The sequence below is a fragment of the Trachemys scripta genome, chromosome 1 (assembly GCF_013100865.1).
Source record: "Trachemys scripta elegans isolate TJP31775 chromosome 1, CAS_Tse_1.0, whole genome shotgun sequence".
Classification (NCBI taxonomy): Eukaryota; Metazoa; Chordata; order Testudines; family Emydidae; genus Trachemys; species Trachemys scripta.
Window position 1 is genome coordinate 244,525,221 of NC_048298.1, and position 20,027 is coordinate 244,545,247.

Below are 20,027 nucleotides of genomic sequence, written 5' to 3' on the forward strand. Positions count from 1 at the left end.
TGACACCTTTTTCCTCTTCCTTGCTCTGAATTTAATGAGCTCTCTTGTTGTATTAATTTATTAGATAATTAGATAAAACAAAAACTTTTTTTAAAGATCAGCTTTGAACAAGTAAGATTAACAGATTTTACATCCCTAATATACAGTAGACATAACAAATAATAAATATCGTTCCCAAAGGGATTTTGTATATCAACAGACAAATATGTTTAAATGTGAAATACACACATAAGCAGAGAGTGTCAAAGATTGATATGTCAAATTCTCCATTATTTTGTATGAAGTATAGCAGCAGAACATATGGTATATAACATCGTGCACATACCTGAAACCCCTACAATATATCAGTACATCAGAACTTTTGTCAGTTACTATTGCAGACACAATCTCTCTCTCTCTCTCTCTCTCTGATGTATGTTCACTTTCTTTCCAGTTTTGGTTACAATTTAAAATCATGACCTAATACTTATTAATTATGTTAGTATTATAAGAACTGAAATCATGATGAACTCAGTTGATTTAATGTGAATGTCATATGGACAATACTTTTACAACATTTTCAACTTTTAACTAAATTTTCAACTTAATTTAACATTAAGGCAGCATGTAGAATACATGTAGCTACAAGCCACAATGAAATGCAGGATGTTTCCACACTGCAATGTGTAGTTATATGAGACAATGAAAGGCTCTGGCAGTATAGATGTGGAAGGCACTACTTGGACGTAATGAGAGCCATGTAGGATATATACTCTAGGGTTCTGGTGTGTCTCTACTCTACTCACCTAAGTAGTGCCTCACAATCTACATACTATTTATACACATACTAGCTGGCTGTGCTGTGTCTGTATTCTAAACACGGCCGTAAACATTGACCTACCCAAAGTTAACCTGGATAAATACAACCTTTGTAGTCAGTGGGGTACATGGGAGTAAGTGAAGAATTTCCCCCATAGTTATGAACTATTAAAAGTGCTGTGTAATGACCTTATGCAACATATTTATGAACTTTTATGTTGTAGTACTGATTCAGAAATATATTTATGCAGTGGGACTTTTAAGCATATGCTGAAAGTTAAAATACATGTGTGTAAGTGTGTGTGTGTGTGTGTGTGTGTATGGAAGAGCGCTATCAATAATAAGGTGGTTTGGGGTCAATCAGTTGAGATTAAATAAGAAGCTAACGAAAACATCATCCAAAATAAATAAATTTGAGCCCAAATTAAAGCGGTTTTGAAATTTGAATAATGTTTGTAAATAATTTGGCTCACTTCTGCATTTCACGGTGTTGAGTTGAAAGTAGAGGTGCATGCATATTCTGAGAAGAGTCATTAGTCTTGCATTTTTTGGATAATCTGAAACCAGCAAATACTGGACTTTTCATTAGAAAGTCTCTTCTTTCAATATTTAGAGTTTGACTTTTCACTGTAAAGTTGTTTTTTTGGGCTTTGAATAACCAGCTGAAATTCTGGACATTTATTTCAGCTGAGCCTCTGACTCACATGAAGTTGACTGATCACTAGTCAAAATCTTTGGTACTCTGCTCCCGAAAATTAGACTTATGATACATTCAGAGCCCAATGTATTCCAAGGCTATAGACCACTTGTTCTATAATTATGCTTTGGAGTCTATGATTCCATTTACTAACTAAATTATCCACCCCATCTCCCCCCCCCCCCCCCCCCATAATTTATAACAACAACCATGAGGTTCCTTCACAGTTTTTTGGGTTCAGGACTACTTACTTACAGTAGCTAATAGCCAAACCCAGGGATTAGAGTGAGGCCCAAATAAAAGGGCATTTCTATATGCCAAAAATATTGGGGATGTAGGATTTCATATATTTCAGCTTTGCAGTTGGACTATAAACTCTCAAACAGGCCGGATAGTCCAGTTCTGGTCTTTCCAACATGTAGTTTTGCCTGGTGGATCCAAGAAATTGTCTATGCTCTGTCATAGCCCAGGATCACCAAGTTCCCAAAATTGGTGTGGGCCTAAGAGACCATTGGAGAGAGCTTTTCCATGATGCATGGTACATTTTTTCCTGCAGTGTGATGACCTGCAACTTTTTAAAGTCACTTTGGGGCCTTCTCTGCACAAAAATGTTGCTCTACATTTTTTATGTTTCCATGATAATCCTTTTCAGTCTCCCCTAGAAATATTTCGGATGCAAAATCATGAGGCAAATCTGTGAAGGATTTTGCCTGTATATTAAAAAAAGTGTATTCATCAGTTCCACCTAGCTCTAATATTAAATTACCCTTGCTCAGATACAATTAAATACATAGCCTATGTATCTACACTTTACAGAGAATTGTAGGGGATGTTTGAAGAGGATACCATGATATTACTGATTAGGGTTTTCAGCTAGGTTCACCATATATAAAATTATCTTTTTAATTGCTACAGATAATTTGGCATTATCCTGTTTTGCTGTTTGAACATGGTCCAACATTTCTCTATATTGTAACTTTTTTAATGAATGCCTTTGATTATTGCAAACTGAGCACAATAATTATACAGACAGTTCTTCTAGGGTAGCAAGGCAGTTTTGGTTACTCTTCTTCCTCTTCATCAAATAATGTGCTTTCCTGTTGCTTTTCACACCTCTTCCACCATTCCCTCAGAATATCTTTTGGGCTCGTCCTCTACTCCTTTCCACTCTTTACTGGTGACACTCAAGACTCTTTTCTGCTACATGTTATCCCAGGCAATCTAATCCAATTGCATGGCTTCATCTCTGACCTATACACTGTTGAGTCTCAAATCTACTTAACTCCTAATCTTTTCCTCCACATTTAGATTTGCATCTCTTACTGTTTCTCTGACATTTCTTCCTGGATGATCTGCCACCAGCTCAAACTGAGCACAATGAAAACTAAAATCCTCTTATATCCTCCCCACTTTTGATAATTTCCATTGCTTCACAGCTCAAATCACAGTGTTTTGACTTCTCTTTCTACATCACGGCTATCACTTAAATTCTGTATTTTGTTTTTTTAAAACATTGTTGGTTAAGAAATAAAAAAATATGTTTTCTGCCATCCCCCACTCCAAAGGGTCAACAGTTTGACCAGTTCTACTAAATCCTTACTCTTCATCCTATATCATTCCTTTCCTTTCCTTTGCCCACTAATTACCCTTCTTCGGGCTCTGATTACTTCTCACCTCAATTATTTTTCTCTTTTTTTTTTTTTTGGCATCCCATATAACACTGCTCTACAGCCAAAATGCTTCTGAAATAAATGTAGTCAAACTTTACTAATTCTGGGTCACTGAGAACGAAAATTATGCTTAAAATTGTTGATTGGCTCTAGTTTTCAAGATATGCTATTGGGTCAGTATATACGACCCTTGACTTGGGAATGGCAGAGGATAAGTGAGTTATAAAGAGAAGAGACCTCAATTTAAACCAGAAATGACTAAAATACATCTTTGACTGGATCTATGACTAAATCTATGACTGGGTTTGGACAGTACTTGCTTTTTAGGCAAAACAATGAATGATGCAATCTGAAGCTGGTATTGCGTCATACATGATATGAATTGCATCATGTTATTCCTAGAAGTCATGGATGATGCAATCATAACGAAGCTTACATCACTCTGCTGAACAAATTGCCCTATATCAGCTCTAGAAATCATACAGTGTTGTGCTCTCTTATTTGTCAGTGTTTGATTTTGCAAAGGGACACATTTCTGTTTAGCCAAAGTGAGCAGAGGTGCCTCGTACTTGTGTGAACAGTGCAGATAACTTCTGCTACATTTGTAGTGAAGTGACTTTTGCATCACAAAAGCGCAGTATAACCACTATGGTTAAGAAAGCCTATCACCTTTATTTTGGCTGCAAAATTGGAGATCAGGGCAAGAGGTAGGCCCCACACATATGCTGCAACACTTGTGCAACAAATCTTCGCCAGTGGTTGAACAGGAAAAGCAAATCTATGCCTTTTGCAGTGCCAATGATACGGAGAGAGCCAACAGATCATACCAGCAACTGTTACTTCTGCATGGTGCCTCCAGTTGGGAAAGGTGTGTCAAAGAAGAAAAAGTGGACTGTGCATTATCCAAACATTCCATCAGCTATACGCCCAGTACCCCACGGAGAAGGACTGGCGGTTCCTGGTGCACCGGAATCATTCTCACTTGAGTCAGATGAGGAAGAGGAACCATCAGTGCCACAGGACCCACATTTTCTCCCATCCTCCTCCTCTGAACCACACCTCATAACACAAGGTGAACTGAATGACCTTGTCAGGGATTTGGAACTACCCAAGAGTAAGGCAGAGCTGTTGGGCTCCAGACTACAGCAGTGGAATCTCCTGGCAGGTGATGTTAGGGTTTCCATGTTCCGTGACCGTCAAAAGGATCTTGTCCCATTCTTCTTCATGGAAGGTGATCTTGTAGCCTGTAACAACATCGATGGTGTGATGGCAGCCCTCAACATCGTTCACGATCCAGATGAGTGGAGACTGTTCATTCATTCATCGAAGATGAGTCTTAAAGCTGTTTTACTGCATAATGGCAATGTTTTGCCATCAATTCCAGTTGGTCATGCAGTCCATATGAAGGAAACCTATGACAACATGAAACAAGTTTTGAGGTGCATAAACTATGACTAACATCAGTGGCAGCTTTGTGGTGATTTGAAGGTTGTTGCTCTCTTGCTTGGTCTGCAGACTGGATACACAAAGTACTGCTGTTTTCTCTGCGAATGGGATAGTCGTGCAAGAGATTCCCACTACATCAAGAAAGACTGGCCACTCCGACAGTCATTGGAGCCTGGGAGGAAAAGTGTTCAGCATCCACCACTTGTTGAATCAAGGAAGATTTTGTTACCACCCTTACACATCTGGGTCTGATGAAGAACTTTGTCAAGGCCATTAACAAAACACAAGCAGCTTTCAAGTACCTCTGTGGAAAATTTCCAAGGTTAAGTGAAGCTAAGATAAAGGAAGGTGTCTTTGTTGGTCCTCATATTCGTGAACTTCTTCGAGATGATGCATTTGACCATGCACTGCGTGGCAAGGAAAAGCATGGCATGGAAAGCGTGCCACTGCGTGGCATGGAAAGCCTTCCAGTTAGTGGCAATAAATTTTCTCGGAAACAACAAGGCAGACAACTACAAGTTGTTGGTGGAAAACCTCCTCAAGGCATACAAAAGCCTTGGTTGCAACATGTCACTAAAGATACATTTTTTGCACTCTCATCTAGATTTTTTTCCACTGAACTGCGGACCAATGAGCGACGAGCACGGCGAGCGATTTTACCAGGACATTGCAACAATGGAGAAACGCTATCAGGGCAAATGGAGCCCATCAATGCTTGCAGACTATTGCTGGACAGTGACAAGAGATTCTCCATTTAATGAATACAAGAGACAAGCCAAGAAGCACCGAGTAGACACTGAATAGGACTAAACTATGTACATAATAGTTTTTTGCCTTTTGTGTCATAATAAATTGTATTTATATAACCCTTTTGCTGATTTTAAAGTGTTACATAAACAGGACAGGTGAAATATTATCATGTAAAGCAACCATAAACACATGAAAAGACCTAGGTTTACAATTTATGATTAAAACTCTACTATCTACACAATATACATAGACATAAAATGTAAAAACTTAAATATCTTAGAAACAGTAGCCAATCAGTTGTTTTAATTGTCATATTTGAATTCAGCACATCAAAATACATAATAAATAGCACATTTTATCTCTGAAGCAGACGACTTCTCAAAAATTGTAGACCAGTGAAAATCCCACCATTCAATCTGCTAAAAAGGCCATAAAAATCTTCTATTTTGCCTAATGCTTTAATTACATCCAGTTCATTCTCAGATCACTTTACTGTCTTCCTTCACTAGCTGGTTAAAATCTTATCCCCTTGTCGTGAAGGTTCTTCACAACCATGTGCCAGCCCAGTTCTCAATTCCCTTCCCTGCCTACAGCTCTCTTTTCTCCCTTCACTTTCTTCAAATCACATAACTAATTGCCTCCTTCTCAGCCATTCGGTCTCTCATTTCCAGGCTTCTTTCCCTGCAGATTATACCCCTTAGACATTCTTCCTGACATAATCAGGGGCTTGTCTTCACAGTTCATTAGTCTGCACCAAAGGAGTGTCTAGTGCATGCACTAGAAGTTCCCTACTGCATGTAACAGTTTGAAACAGGACTACATTCATGTGCACTAGGGAATTTTTAGTGCATGCCAACAAGGCCCAATATGGGCCAGTTAGTGCATGACACACTAGTGTGAGCTAGAATTTACACTCCTCGGGTGCGGACTAATGCACTGTGTAGACAAACACTTGAGTGCTTCCATAGCTTTTTCTTTCAGCCCTTCTTTAAAAGTAGGTCCGATGAAAACATTTTGAAATGAAACCATTTTCCATTGAAAAATGGGGTTTCATCAAAATGTTCAGTCAGGAAAATGGAAACAAGGAAACAAGTGGGGGAGGTCTAGGTTGGATATTAGGAATCTCCATCCTTGCAAGTTTTCAAGGCCTGGTTTGACAAAGCCCTGGCTGGGATGATTTAGTTGGGGTTAGTCCTCCTTTGAACAGGGGGGTGGACTAGATGACTTCCAGTGGTCTCTTCCAACCCTAATCTTCTATGATTCTATTAAACTAAATTTTTTTCAGGTTGATCCAAATCAAGCCATTTCATTTCAGGTTGACCCTTTTATCTGTGCATCTGTCTGGACTGTCATGGTGCTTCACAGGAGTTCCAGATCCTTCAGGTGCCCAGTCTTATTTTTCTTAAGAGCCATATTCTCTGGCTCAATGATATCTCCCGCTATGTACCATAATCTCTCCATATGGCAGATCTGCCTTAGAAAATCATAGGAGATGTAGTCTGGCCAGGGAAAAGGCTCAGAGAGGAGAATGATGGATGAAAGACCTGGAATGACAACTCTCATGAGGCACTACCGAGGCTCAGACAGATGCAAGATTAATATCAACCCTGAAACAAAGTGTTTTGACACTTCTGGATCAACATTTTTGAATTCTTTCTGTGAAAAGTTTTAGATATTTCAATTTTTTATCCTGATTCAGGATAAATTGACAAGTCTTGCTTTTTGATCAGCTCTGCATAAAATGAACCTCTTCAGAAAGACCTTTGAAACCTGTCCCACTTTGCTCACTCCCCCAAATAACTTAAGCTAGTGAACAAATTATGCATTAAAAATCCATGCAGATACAAGAAACTATAAAAAGCTGGTTCATTTCACCATTCAATTATATTGCCTTTCTTTCTTTCTTTCTTTCTTTCTTTCTTTCTTTCTTTCTTTCTTTCTTTCTTTCTTTCTTCACCCCCAGGTCTTTTTCTATTTAGATTGTAAACTCTTATGGCAGGGACCTTAGATCTAATTCTCCTCTCACTTAAACTCCATTGAGTTACTCTTGATATATACTAGTGTGAGAGAAGAAACAGATGCTGTGCCATCTTTTTCCGTAAAGCATTTAGAAGTAGAACACCAGCCCAGCTCCAAACCAAAGATACCCACTTTTTACAGAGCAAAAGAGTCACCCCTTTTGGGGTCCAGTTTTTATTAAAAAACAAACAACAAAAGTAATTCCAAAATACTTGACTGCATGAATTCCAGCCTGTGCTTTCTCCCCAGGGTTGACTACTTCAGCTGTTCCTCCCTTCAGGATCTCTATCCACATAAGCTATCTCCCTTACTAACATGGATGAATTTTAATACTAAGATGGGTGAACTTGAGTGGCTGGCATTAAATTAGGATATTGATATAATAGGCATAACAGAAACTTAGCAGAAGAATCATAATCAATGGGACATGGTAAAATCAGGGTACAGAATATGGTAGAGTAGGTTGTGCTGGTGGAGGAGTGTCACTATATGTAAAAGAAAGCATAGCGCCAAATACCGTAAAAATCTTAAATGAATCAATCTGTATCATAGAATGTCTATCAATAGAAATTCATGCTAAAATATTAAGAATATAGTAGAAGGCATATACCACCAACCACCTAACTAGGATGATGATGGTGACTGAAATGCTCAGGTAGATTAAAGATGCTATAAAAATTTAAAATGCAATAATAATGGGGGATTTCAATTATCGCCTTATTGACTAGATCCATGTCACCTCAGGATGGGATGCAGAGATAAAGTTTCTAGATATCTTTAATGACTGCTTCTTAGAGCTGCTAGTTCTGGAATCCACAAGAAGAGAGGCAATTCCTGAATTAGTCCAAAGTGGAGCACAGGATCTGGTCCAAGAGGTGAATATAGCTGAACAACTCAGTAATAGTGACTGTAATGTAACTAAATCCTTGTGGGGAGGAGGGGGAAATGCAAAAGAAGAACATCACAGTAGCATTTAACTTCAAAAAGGGGAACTAAACAGAAATGAGGAAGCTAGTTAAATAGCAAATAAAAGGTATAGTCACAAGAGTGAAATGCCTGCAAGCTCCATGGAAACTTTTAAAAAATACCATAACAGAGGCTCAAATTAAATATATTCCTCAAATTAAAATAAAAAAAAAAAAAAAAAAAGGAAGTGGGCCAAAAAAAAAAATACCACCATGACTAAACAACTGAGTAAAAAAGAGAGTTAAATTTGGAAGTCACATCCTACTGAGGAAAATAGAAAGGCACATAAACTCCAGCAAGTCAAGGGTAAAAGTATAATTAGGCAGGCCAAAAAAGAATTTGAAGAGCAACTAAAAAAACACACAAAAATTAACAGCAAAAATCCGTTCAAGCACATCAGAAGCAGCAGGACCGGCTCCAGGGTTTTTGCCGCCCCAAGTGGCGGGAAAAGAAAAAAAAAAAGCCGCGATCGCAATTGCGATTGGCGGCACTCCGGTGGCAGCTCCACCGCGTCGCTTTCTTCTTCGGCGGGAATTTGGCGTCAGGTCCCGAGAGGGACCCGCCGCCGAATTGCTGTGGAACAGCCCGACGTGCCGACCCCTTCCCCTTGCCCACCCCAAGCACCTGCTTGCTGGGCTGGTGCCTGGAGCCAGCCCTGGAAGCAGGAAGCCTGCCAAACAATCAGCAGCTCAATCATCCAGTGGTTCCACTAACAGAGCGCTCAAGGAAGACAAGACCATTGTGGAAAAACTGATTGAATTCTTTGCACTAGTCTTCACTGCACACTATGTGAGGAGATTCCCATACCTGAGCCATTCTTTTTAGGTGACAAATCTGAGGAACTGTCCCAGACTGATGTGTCAATAGAAAAGATTTTGGAACAAATTTGATAAATTAAGCAGTAATATGTCATCAGTAACAGATGGTATTCACCCAAGAGTTCTGAAGGAACTCAAATATGAAATTGCAAAACTACGAACTATGGTGTGTAACCTTTCACTTAAATCATCTTCTGTACTGGATGACTGGAGAGTAGCCAATGTGATGCCAATTTAAAAAGAAAAGGGTACAGAGGGTATATTTGCAATTACAGGCGAGTAACACTAATTACAGTACCAGATAAACAGATTGAAACTGTAGTAAAGAATAGAATTATCACACACATAGATGAGCACAATGTGTTGGGGAAGTCACATGACTTCTATAAAGGGAAATTATGCCTCACCAATTTATTAGAATTCTTTGGGGGATAAACAACCATGTGGACAAGTGGTGAGCCAATGAATATAATATACTTGGCTTTTCAGAATGCGTTTGACAAGGTCTCTCACCAAGGTGCGTAAGCAAAGTAAGGAGTCAAGGGATAAGAGGGAAGGTTTTCTCATAGATCAGTAACTGGTTAAAAGACAGGAACCAAAGGGTGGGAATAAATGGTCAGTTTTCAGAATGGAGAGAGGTAAATAGTAGTGTGCTCCAGGGAGCTGTACTGGGACCAGTACTGTTCAACATATTCATAAATGATGTGGAAAAGGGGGTAAACAGTAAGGAAGCAAAGTTTGTAGATGATGCAAAATTACTCAAGATCATAGACTCATAGAATATCAGGGTTGGAAGGGACCTCAGGAGGTCATCTAGTCCAACCCCCTGCTCAAAGCAGGACCAATCCCCAATTAAATCATCCCAGCCAGGGCTTTGTCAAAACCTCTAAGGAAGGAGATTCCACCACCTCCCTAGGTAACCCAATACAGTGCTTCACCACCCTCCTAGTGAAAAAGTTTTTCCTAATATCCAATTTAAACCTCCCCCACTGCAACTTCAGACCATTACTCCTTGTTCTGTCATCAGGTATCACTGAGAACAGTCTAGATCCATCCTCTTTGGAACCCCCTTTCAGGTAGTTGAAAGCAGCTATCAAATCCCCCCTCATTCTTCTCTTCTGCAGACTAAACAATCCCAATTCCCTCAGCCTCTCTTCATAAGTCATGTGCTCCAGCCCCCTAATCATTTTTGTTGCCCTCCGCTGGACTCTTTCAATTTTTCCACAGCCTTCTTGTAGTGTGGGGCACAAAACTGGACACAGTACTCCAGATGAGGCCTCACCAATGTCGAATAGAGGGGAACGATCATGTCCCTCGATCTGCTGGCAATGCCCCTACTTATACAGCCCAAAATGCCGTTAGCCTTCTTGGCAGCAAGGGCAAACTGTCGACTCATATCCAGCTTCTCATCCACTGTAACCCCTAGGTCCTTTTCTGCAGAACTGCATCCTAGCCATTCAGTCCCTAATCTGTAACAATGAATGGGATTCTTCCGTCCTATGTGCAGGACACTGCCCTTGTCCTTGTTGAACCTCATCAGGTTTCTTTTGGCCCAATCCTCTAATTTTTCTAGGTCCCTCTGTATCCTAGCCCTACCCTCCAGTGAATCTACCACTCCTCCCACTTTAGTGTCATCTGCAAACTTGCTGAGAGTGCAGTCCACGCCATCCTCCAGATCATTAATGAGAAGATGGTTAAATCCAAAGCAGACTATGAAGAGTTACAAAGGGATCTCACAAAACTTGGTGACTGGGCAACAAAATGGCAGATGAAATTCAATGTTGATAATTGCAAAGTAATTCACATTGGAAAACATAATCCCAATGTACATACAAAATGATGGGGTCTAAATTAGTGGTTACCACTCAAGGAACAAATCTTGGAGTCATTGTCATTAATTCTCTGAAAACATCTGCTCAATGTGAAGTGGCAATTGAAAAAACTAACAGAATGTTAAGGACCATTAAGAAAGGGATAGATAACAAAACAGTAAATATCATAATGCTAATATAAAAATCCATGGTATGGCTGCACCTTGAATACTGTTTGTAGTTCTGGTTGCCCTGTCTTAAAAAAGGATATATTAGAAATGGAAAAGGTACACAGAAGGGCAACAAAATGGTTAGAGATATGAAACAGCTTTCATATGAGGAGAGGTTAAAAAGACTTGGACTATTCATTTTAGAAAAGAGATGACTAAGAAGGGATATGATAGAGGTCTATAAAATTATGAATGGAGAGGAGAAAGTGAATAAGGGAGTGTTATTTACCCCTTCACATAACATAAGAAGCAGGGGTAAGCCTCTGAAATTAACAGGCAAGAGGTACTTCTTCGTACAACACAATCTCCTGTGGAATTCATTGCCAGGAGATGTTGTGAAGGCCAACACTATAACTGGGTTCCAAAAAGAATGAGATACATTCATGGAAGATAGGTCCATCAATGACTATTAGCCAAGATGGTCAAGGATGCATTACCTGGGTTTCCCTAAACCTCAGATTGCCAAATGCTGGAATTGGACAACAGGGGATGATCATTTGATAATTTACCTGTTCTCTTAATTCCCTCAGAAGCATCTGGCATTGACCACTGTTGGAAGATGGCATGCTGGGCTTGATGGATCATTAGTCTGACCCATTATGGCTGCTCTTATGTTCTTAGGTTTGTAATTAACCTGCAGCCCCCTACAGAGTTGGAATACTTACTATAATCCCTCATATGTGTCATATTATGGTTTCTAAATTACCAGAAGATTCCCTCTTCATTTCCAACTACAGGAGTTCCGTCCTAGGCTCCTGTTAGGCCTCTTTCCCCTTTTTTTAAATGATATTTTCACAATCTGCATGGACAGTGGGAATATGATTTATTTTCCTTAGATTTTGCTCCAGTAGGTAATTTAGAGCCTGTAGGATCTAATCTACCTATCCTCTGGCTACTGGCTCATACTTTACCTTAAGCATCATTTAGGCTAAATATGAAATTTTCTTAATAGTGTAGTTGGATTTATTTTTCTGACTTTGATAATCTAATGATTGATTAATATTTCTGGGTCCTGATTTGCCACTGGCATAGATAAATTGATGACTTATATTTTATGCTAATTCAGCTGGCAGGGAACCAATAGAAAACTTTGGTGGTCATGCAGACAATCAGGAGGTACTCCTTTCTCTCTCAGTCTCTCTTTCCAGTATTTCTGTTGCATCAAGTTTTCTTAGTTTTTGTTATTTCTGCAGCGTGAGTACCAGCAAAAATCTGCAATCAAGAATAAGAGCAATTGAAAGCTTAAAACCTGTGATAGTGCTACAGGTCACATTTTTGGGGGCCCTTTTTTCCTCTATGTGAAATCTCCCGGGGTCCGCTGAAGAAAGGAGGTGATTTCCAGTGGGAAACTGAAAAAGCAGAGTGCTTCTCACTGGTGAGGACTGAAAGTGAAGACCACTGTAATTCCCTAGTGGCAGGGAGGTTTCTCAATCTGTCACACTTACACGTCTAGTAGATTTTTGGTAGCTGAAATGAAAACTAAAAAAAAAAAAAAAAAAAAAGTCCCACAGTGCAAACCCTACCCTTTTGAAAGGTGTGTCTTCTAAAGGCAGGGGAACTAAGGATGCATGTGCTGAACTCTTTGGTATAACCTATTAGTAGTTGGTGAGGAAAGCTCAAAAGTTAGATGTCTTCTTATAAATCCTTGGCCAAAAGAACTGGGCCAGTAATGGACAAGTCTTCTTCCTTTGCCTCCTCTCTTCTGGTGACATTTGCCCCACCTTTAAGTCCCCCTCCTTCTTCCCTCACCTTTCATATCACCCTTCCTAACCTCATGTCCATCCTCTTCCTCCCCTTTTCTTGCTATTTCTAGAACTCCCACTCGATTTCTAAAAAGATCAGAACCATCCATTACTTGTTCATATCCCACAGAAACCTGGAGTCCTTCATCTGACACTGTCTGCAGCTGCTGTCTCTTCTGGAGGTCTCTTCTTTTCTCACACTCCCTGCCGTAGATCAGACCAGGTAGGGGTGTTCGGCTTCTCCTCTCCCATTCCTGCTGCTGCCAACTCTTCCCCCTTCCAACTTTCCTCTCCTCTGCCCCTCCATGTTTCTGTCATCTACTGTCTACCCACCACCTCACTATTGGCATTCCTCTCTGATTTTGATGCCAGGTTCTCTCTCTCTCTCTTCCCCTCATAATCTCTCACATTCATCCTCTCTGACTTTAGCTTCTCTGTTGAAGGCCCATCTGACCCCATGATTCCTTACCCTCTTGTCTTCATTTGACCATCAGCCCTGCTTCAATTCTCCCACACACCAAAAGGGCCATTCACTTGCCTTGGTCTTCAAAAGGGCCATTCACTTGCCTTGGTCTTCACCAAGCACTGCTCTCTCTCTGATCTCTCTGTTTCTGAGTTCCCCATCTCTGGCCATTATCTGGTCTCTTACAGGATCATACATCAGCTCCCTCTCCCTCATGCCCTGTCTTTGGACAACACCATCATCCTGACTGTCACTCAGACCTGTAACCTGGGCATCATTTTTGACTTGAGCTTCTCTCTAGATCGTCACATCCAAGCTATATCTAAATCTTGAAAATTCTTTCTACATGATATCTCTCTGATACAGTCTTTCCTATTTGTCTACACAACCAAAACCCTAATCCAGGATCTCATGATCCTTGTGTCAATTATTGCAACATCCTTTTCTGCTGCTGCTAAAATTATATTCCTAATCCATCATTTTCACCCATGTCATCCCTCTCTTTGAATCCCTCTACTGTCTCCCTCTTCTCCATTGCATCAGACATAAGCTGCTTGTCTTTACTTTTAAGGCTCTTCACAACCTATCCCGCCCTACCTTTTATCTCACATTTACTATTGAGACATCAACTCCTGCCTCCATTTGGCCCACGATACCAGCCTCCACTGTCCACTTGCTACATTTTCAAGCAAGCACTATCACACTTTCTTCATGCTGTCCCTCATATATAGTAGGAGTGTATATATATATATAGTATATCCCAGGATATAGTATATAGTAGGAGTGTGTGTGTGTGTGTGTATATATATATATATATATCTCCATCCCATAAGCACCTGCACATCTAACTCCTTATCCTTCTTCAAAACCCTCCTCAAAACTCTCTTTTTCTGTGATGCCCAAATCCATAGGTGCCTACTTTCCCCGGCGCCGGTGGGTGCTGCCCCATCCCCATTCCAACCCCTCTCCAAAGTCCCCACCCTAACCCCGCCCCGTCCCTGCCCCTATTGGATCTCTTCCCCAAATCCCTGCCCCGGTCCCGCTTCTTCCCAAAGTGTGCCGCGTTTCCCCTCCTCCCCCCTCCCTCCCAGTGTTTGCCACGCGAATCAGCTGTTTCACAGCACAAGTGCTGGGAGCCAGGGGGAAAAAGCAGGCATGCGGTGTACACAGGGGAGGAGGCAGAGGCAGAGTGGAGGCGGAGGTGAGCTGGGACGGGGAGGCAGGGCTGGGAGCTGCCAGTGGGTGCTAAGCACCCACCAATTTTTCCCTGTGGGTGCTCCAGCCCCAGAGCACCCATGGAGTCAGCGCCTATGCCCACATCTAGCTCGACCGCAGTGAGGCTGCAGGGGTGTACCACCACAGTCTGCCATGCTGACCAATTTTGTCTCATTTTCCTCATTGTTTTTCTGTATTCATCTGTTGTCTCTTGTCTTATACTTAAACTGTAAACTCCTTGGGCCAGAAACCATCTTTTTGTTTAGTGTTGGGCTTCTCTCTCCCATTCCTGCTGCTTCCAACTCCTCCCCCTTCCACTCTTCTCTCCTCTTGCTTCCAACGCCGAGCACAATGGGGCCTTGGTTCATGACTGGGACTCCTAGGCACTGATGGCATTACAAATAATAATGCACATACACATTTTGTAAGAATTGAAAATGATTTAAATATTTGGCTCCTAAATGTTAACACTTCCAGGAATAACAAATATTACCATCTATTTTGCACATGATTTTTTTTAACCTGTATTTGGGCTAGTTTGTGGTTTTTTCCCCACACATTTTTAAAGTCTAGAGCCAGACTCTGGCCTTGTTAAGCCCTTTTTGTGCTGCTGTGTTGCTGTTCTAGTGAACTATAATGACATAAACCCTTCCCCTCTCCTCCATACTGGTACAAATTAGAGAATTCCTTAAATCACGTCAGCTTGCCCCAGGGACCCAAGTGGTCAATGGCTGGTTCTAAGTTTGGGGAGGTGGCATACAGCCATATTGCTTCTGTCCTTGAGTGCAAAGAGCACAGCTCTGGCTCATATGAGGATTGAGCACAGTATTTTCACTGTTCTGCAAAGCATCACTACAGAAAGAAAAGCAGGGATTTTATAAATCATATGTGTATAACAATGCTCCGAAACTTCTGATGGCTGCTGCTGCTACTGCTTTTTGCATTCCAACTGCTCAAATATAGCCAATTTCTCAGTTGTAGTTTCTGGAAACATCTCTCCCAAATAGACACTTTGTATGAAATGTAATGCTGTAGAAAAAGTTTGGATGCATCATATATCACTGGATTATTGGTTTATACTGGAAATACTGGCAGAGTCCTAAATATTGGAAAACCATAATTTGCAGACACTGAAGTGGCTGCTCCTTTATTTATTTATTTAAAAAAAAGGCAACAAAACTTCAAAAATCCTCTTCTGTAGTAGGGCATCTGATGGAGGCCATACCAATAAACTCTTAAGTCTCATGAGAATTGTCTCTTTTTATAGGACTTCTTATTCTTATTCTTATTCTTATTCTTATTCTTATTCTTATTCTTATCTTTATCATGGACGCGGTGAATTTTGTGCCATTTTCAGTTCTCATTACAGTCCTAAAGTTGTCATCAGAATGGGTTAATTTTGCCCATTTTTTCTCATTTACAATTTTTTTAATGAAAATGGATTTACTCTTATCCACCTTCTGTTCTCATGCTATTTGGCAGAGAATTAGAACATGATAGATCAGGCTTCAGAAATATGATATCTCGTTCTCATGACAAAGACTATAACAAGAACAATGCATTCACTTACAGCACAATTCTAAGAGTATAGTCTGAATAGAAAAGAACATCATATTTATACAGAATGTTCCAATTATCCTGGGAAATGATTTAAAAGTTCTTCTTCTCTTTCTGTTCTTTCTTAGTGTTTCAAGACTAGTCACTGTGTCGAGACTCCAAGCTCTCTACTTTTTTTTTTAAAGAATATGACCTGATTCTACAATTATTACTTAAGAGAGGTGTTTTTAATTTTGCAAGTACTCCTTTTGAATTCAGTAGGATTATTCATATGAGTAACGTCCTATAGGATTGTGGCTATATCTAACTTTAGGAGGAGGACCCAATCCTGTTCTTGCCTAGGTAACTCTTGGGTGAATACCATCTGTTCCTGATGACATATTACTGCTTAATTTATCGAATTTGTTCCAAAATCTTTTCTATTGACACAACAGTCTGGGACAGTTCCTCAGATTTGTCTAAAAAGAATGGCTCAGGTATGGGAATCTCCTCACATTGTTTGCACCTTAAGCTTCAAACCTGCATTGTCTTCTGTATGATTTACACTCTGCTAACAATCAGCTAGGAGGGCATGATGGACAAGAACATTAGCTATGTATGCTTTTTGGAGCAGAGGATTTCTCTTCTTATTTGTCTCAAGAGTATAGCATAATTTGGGGATTTGCATAAATGATATTGGTTGCTATTATTATATTCATAATTATAAGGGTTGTCAAACAATTTAAAAATAATCCCAGTTAATCATGAGAATAAAAAAAAATAGTCATGATTAATCACAGTTTTAATTACACAGTTAAACAATACTAGAATATCAATTTAAATTTATTATAAATATTTTTGGATGTTTTTCTACATTTTCAAATATATTGATTTCAATTACAACACAGAATACAAAGTGTACAGTGAATTCAAAGCATTCAGGAGCATACAAATGTTTAGCATATCTGGCATGTAAATACCTTGCAACACCAGCTACAACAGTGTCATGAAAACTCCTGTTCTCACTTTCAGGTGACATTGTAAATAAGAAGCATTCAGCAGTATCTCCCGTAAATGTAAATAAACTTGTTTGCCTTAGCAATTGCTGAATAAGAAGTAAGACTGAGTGGACTTGTAGGCTCCAAAGTTTTACATTGTTTTATTTTTGAGTGCAGATATACCCCCCCAAAATTATATATTTGTAAGTTGCATTTTCATGATAAAGAGATTGAACAAAAGTACTTGTATGAGGTGAATTGAAATACAATTTTTTAATTTATTTTTTACAGTTCAAATATTTGTAATAAAAATATAATGTGCACACTGCACACTGTATTCTGTGTTGTAACTGAAATCAGTATATTTGATAATATAGAAAAACATTCAAAATATTTATAATAAGATTAAATTGGTATTCTATTATTGTTTATAAATGTGATTAATACTGCAATTATTCATGGCTTTTTAAAATCTAATTAATTTGTTTTGCGTTAATCGCTTGAGTTAACTATGATTAATTGACAGCTCTAATAATTATCTTAAATGTAAGGACAGAGAAGAGTCAAAGTTTCTTATTTCAAACAGTATCAAATACTACAATAATCTTTATTCATATTGGTCTTTATTCATATTGGTATTACCTACCAATAGCGATAAGAAACTGCAGGATATTTCTATAATGTACATTGCTGGGACATAAGTCTTTTCAATACTGGAAAAATTTAAGATCCACATGTAACAGATATTGCAACCACATGCAATATCTGTGGGGACCATATAGTATTTTATCTCTAAAGTGTGAAAACCTCAAAACCAAAAACAATCAAAATGATATGGGCCAGACAATATGAGCTGTGCAATATTCATAGCCCTTTGAACCAATACCGGTGATGTGTATTTGTGTGTTCCTTGCCCACTGGGGAGTGGAATGACTGGAATCACTAGGGGTGATTAATGCAAAATTCTGAGGTTAATGCAAAATCTTATGTTGATACCCAGCCTTTGAAGCCTGACCACCTGGGGAATATGAATGAGTTTTACTGGTTTTTAAGAGGCTAAGAGGGAAAGGTTTGGGGGATATAAAGGTTGAATTTAAATACTCTCAGTGCCTTCTTTCTGATCTAGCAAATGGACATGACCTTTTGTCCAAGGGGAAGCCCAAAGTCTTGTTGAAAGATTGAAAGGACTTGGCATACCAGGGCCCCATGAGGAAGATGGGCTATTTCTGGTATGTTTAATGTCCGCATAAATCTCCCACCCCCCTTTTTTGTTTTTTGCTTTATAAGTTTTCTTTGTATGCTTTTATCCTGAATAAATGTATTCTGCTTTGGAAGAGCTGTGTGTTAACTTATAACTGCTGGAATACATTGTTCATAGCTCTTGGAGAGAGAGCACAGCTTGGGGGCTGGACTCAGTCAGATCTGCTTGTGGGAAGAATCACAGTTAACTGCAGGGAACTGCAATCTAAAACCCTGCCTGGAAAGACGAGGGACTTTGGTCCCTGTCAGGGCTGGCGCAACCCATTAGGCGACCTAGGCAGTTGCCTAGGGTGCTGTGATTTGGGGGGGCGGCGACTGCGGCGGCATTTCGGGATGGGACCTTCCGCCGCCCTAGGGCGGCGAAAAAGCTGGCAGCGCTCCTGGTCCCTGTCCATAGACAGGTGAAGACTAAAGGCCTGAGACCTGAACAGGCATTCCTGCAGCAAACCATGGAAGGGGTCAAAGGCATGGTTATGGTTATACTATCTAGGCAGGAAAGCTAGGTACTCAACTTCCAACCTGTCTCAATGCTCCCCCACAACCTTCTGTCTCTCATCTATTCTCTTTGTTCCCTTGACCCTCAATTCCTTCTCAGTCTCCTACCCATCATATTCTCCTGGTCTGCTGCACCACATTTCTCTGAACCCCCTTCAGTCTGGCTTCTGCTCCCCACATTTCCTGTCAGTCTTCTTCCTGCTTCCCAAATTCCTCTGTTTCTCTGTAGCTTCGTGTTCTGTTTCTTATCACATTTCCCCTCTCTGTTAATCCCTACTGTCCCATCCCTGCAGCTTCACTTTCACCTGGCCCCTCAGAACATGTTTCTTCATTGAGAACATCCTGGATTCAGCCACGATGGAAACCATGAAATTTGGCAGCCACCTTTACTGGAGGAGACCTGACCTCCATCTACAAAGTTGAAAGGGTCACGCTGAGTTCCAAGGCCCATTTGATTTGGACTAGAACTCAGATCCCATGCAAAACAAGATGTGCTGATGCTCTGTATGCAGTGTGGTTATAAACAATATGTTTATTTTGGGTCAATTATTGCCCTATGGGTGCACTATGGGAGGAACTGTGAACTAATCTGAGTCCTAGAAAGGAGTGATAGGATGTTTGATGTGGTTTGGAATAACAAAAACAAAATCTGTTTTTTTTAATGTCTTTTGCTTTTTACTACAGAAAAACAACATGAAGAAACCACATGGGCACAGCTGAGTCCCAAATAATTGTGTGTACTAAATATATACAAATATGAAAGGACTAGCTGCATACATGCTGGTTTCTAGCAGCTTTTAAAAACACAGGACACTGTGAGTATCACTAGAGGGCTCATAAACAATTTAAAGGCTTACTACACTATATACACTATACTGTTGCCTTATTCTATTTTTAAAAACAAAAATTAAAGCTAATGGGAATCCTTATGGCAAAATTGTTCAAAAATGAATTTGTAACACTAGCAAATGGTGCTAAGTCGCTATGGGTGGTGTACATTTCTTGAAAGAATACTTTTCAATTGGAGAATCCTGTTTCAACAAAATGGAAATGTTTTGTGACAATGTGTCAATTTCAACATTTTCTATAAAAAAATTGAAACTATTCAAAATT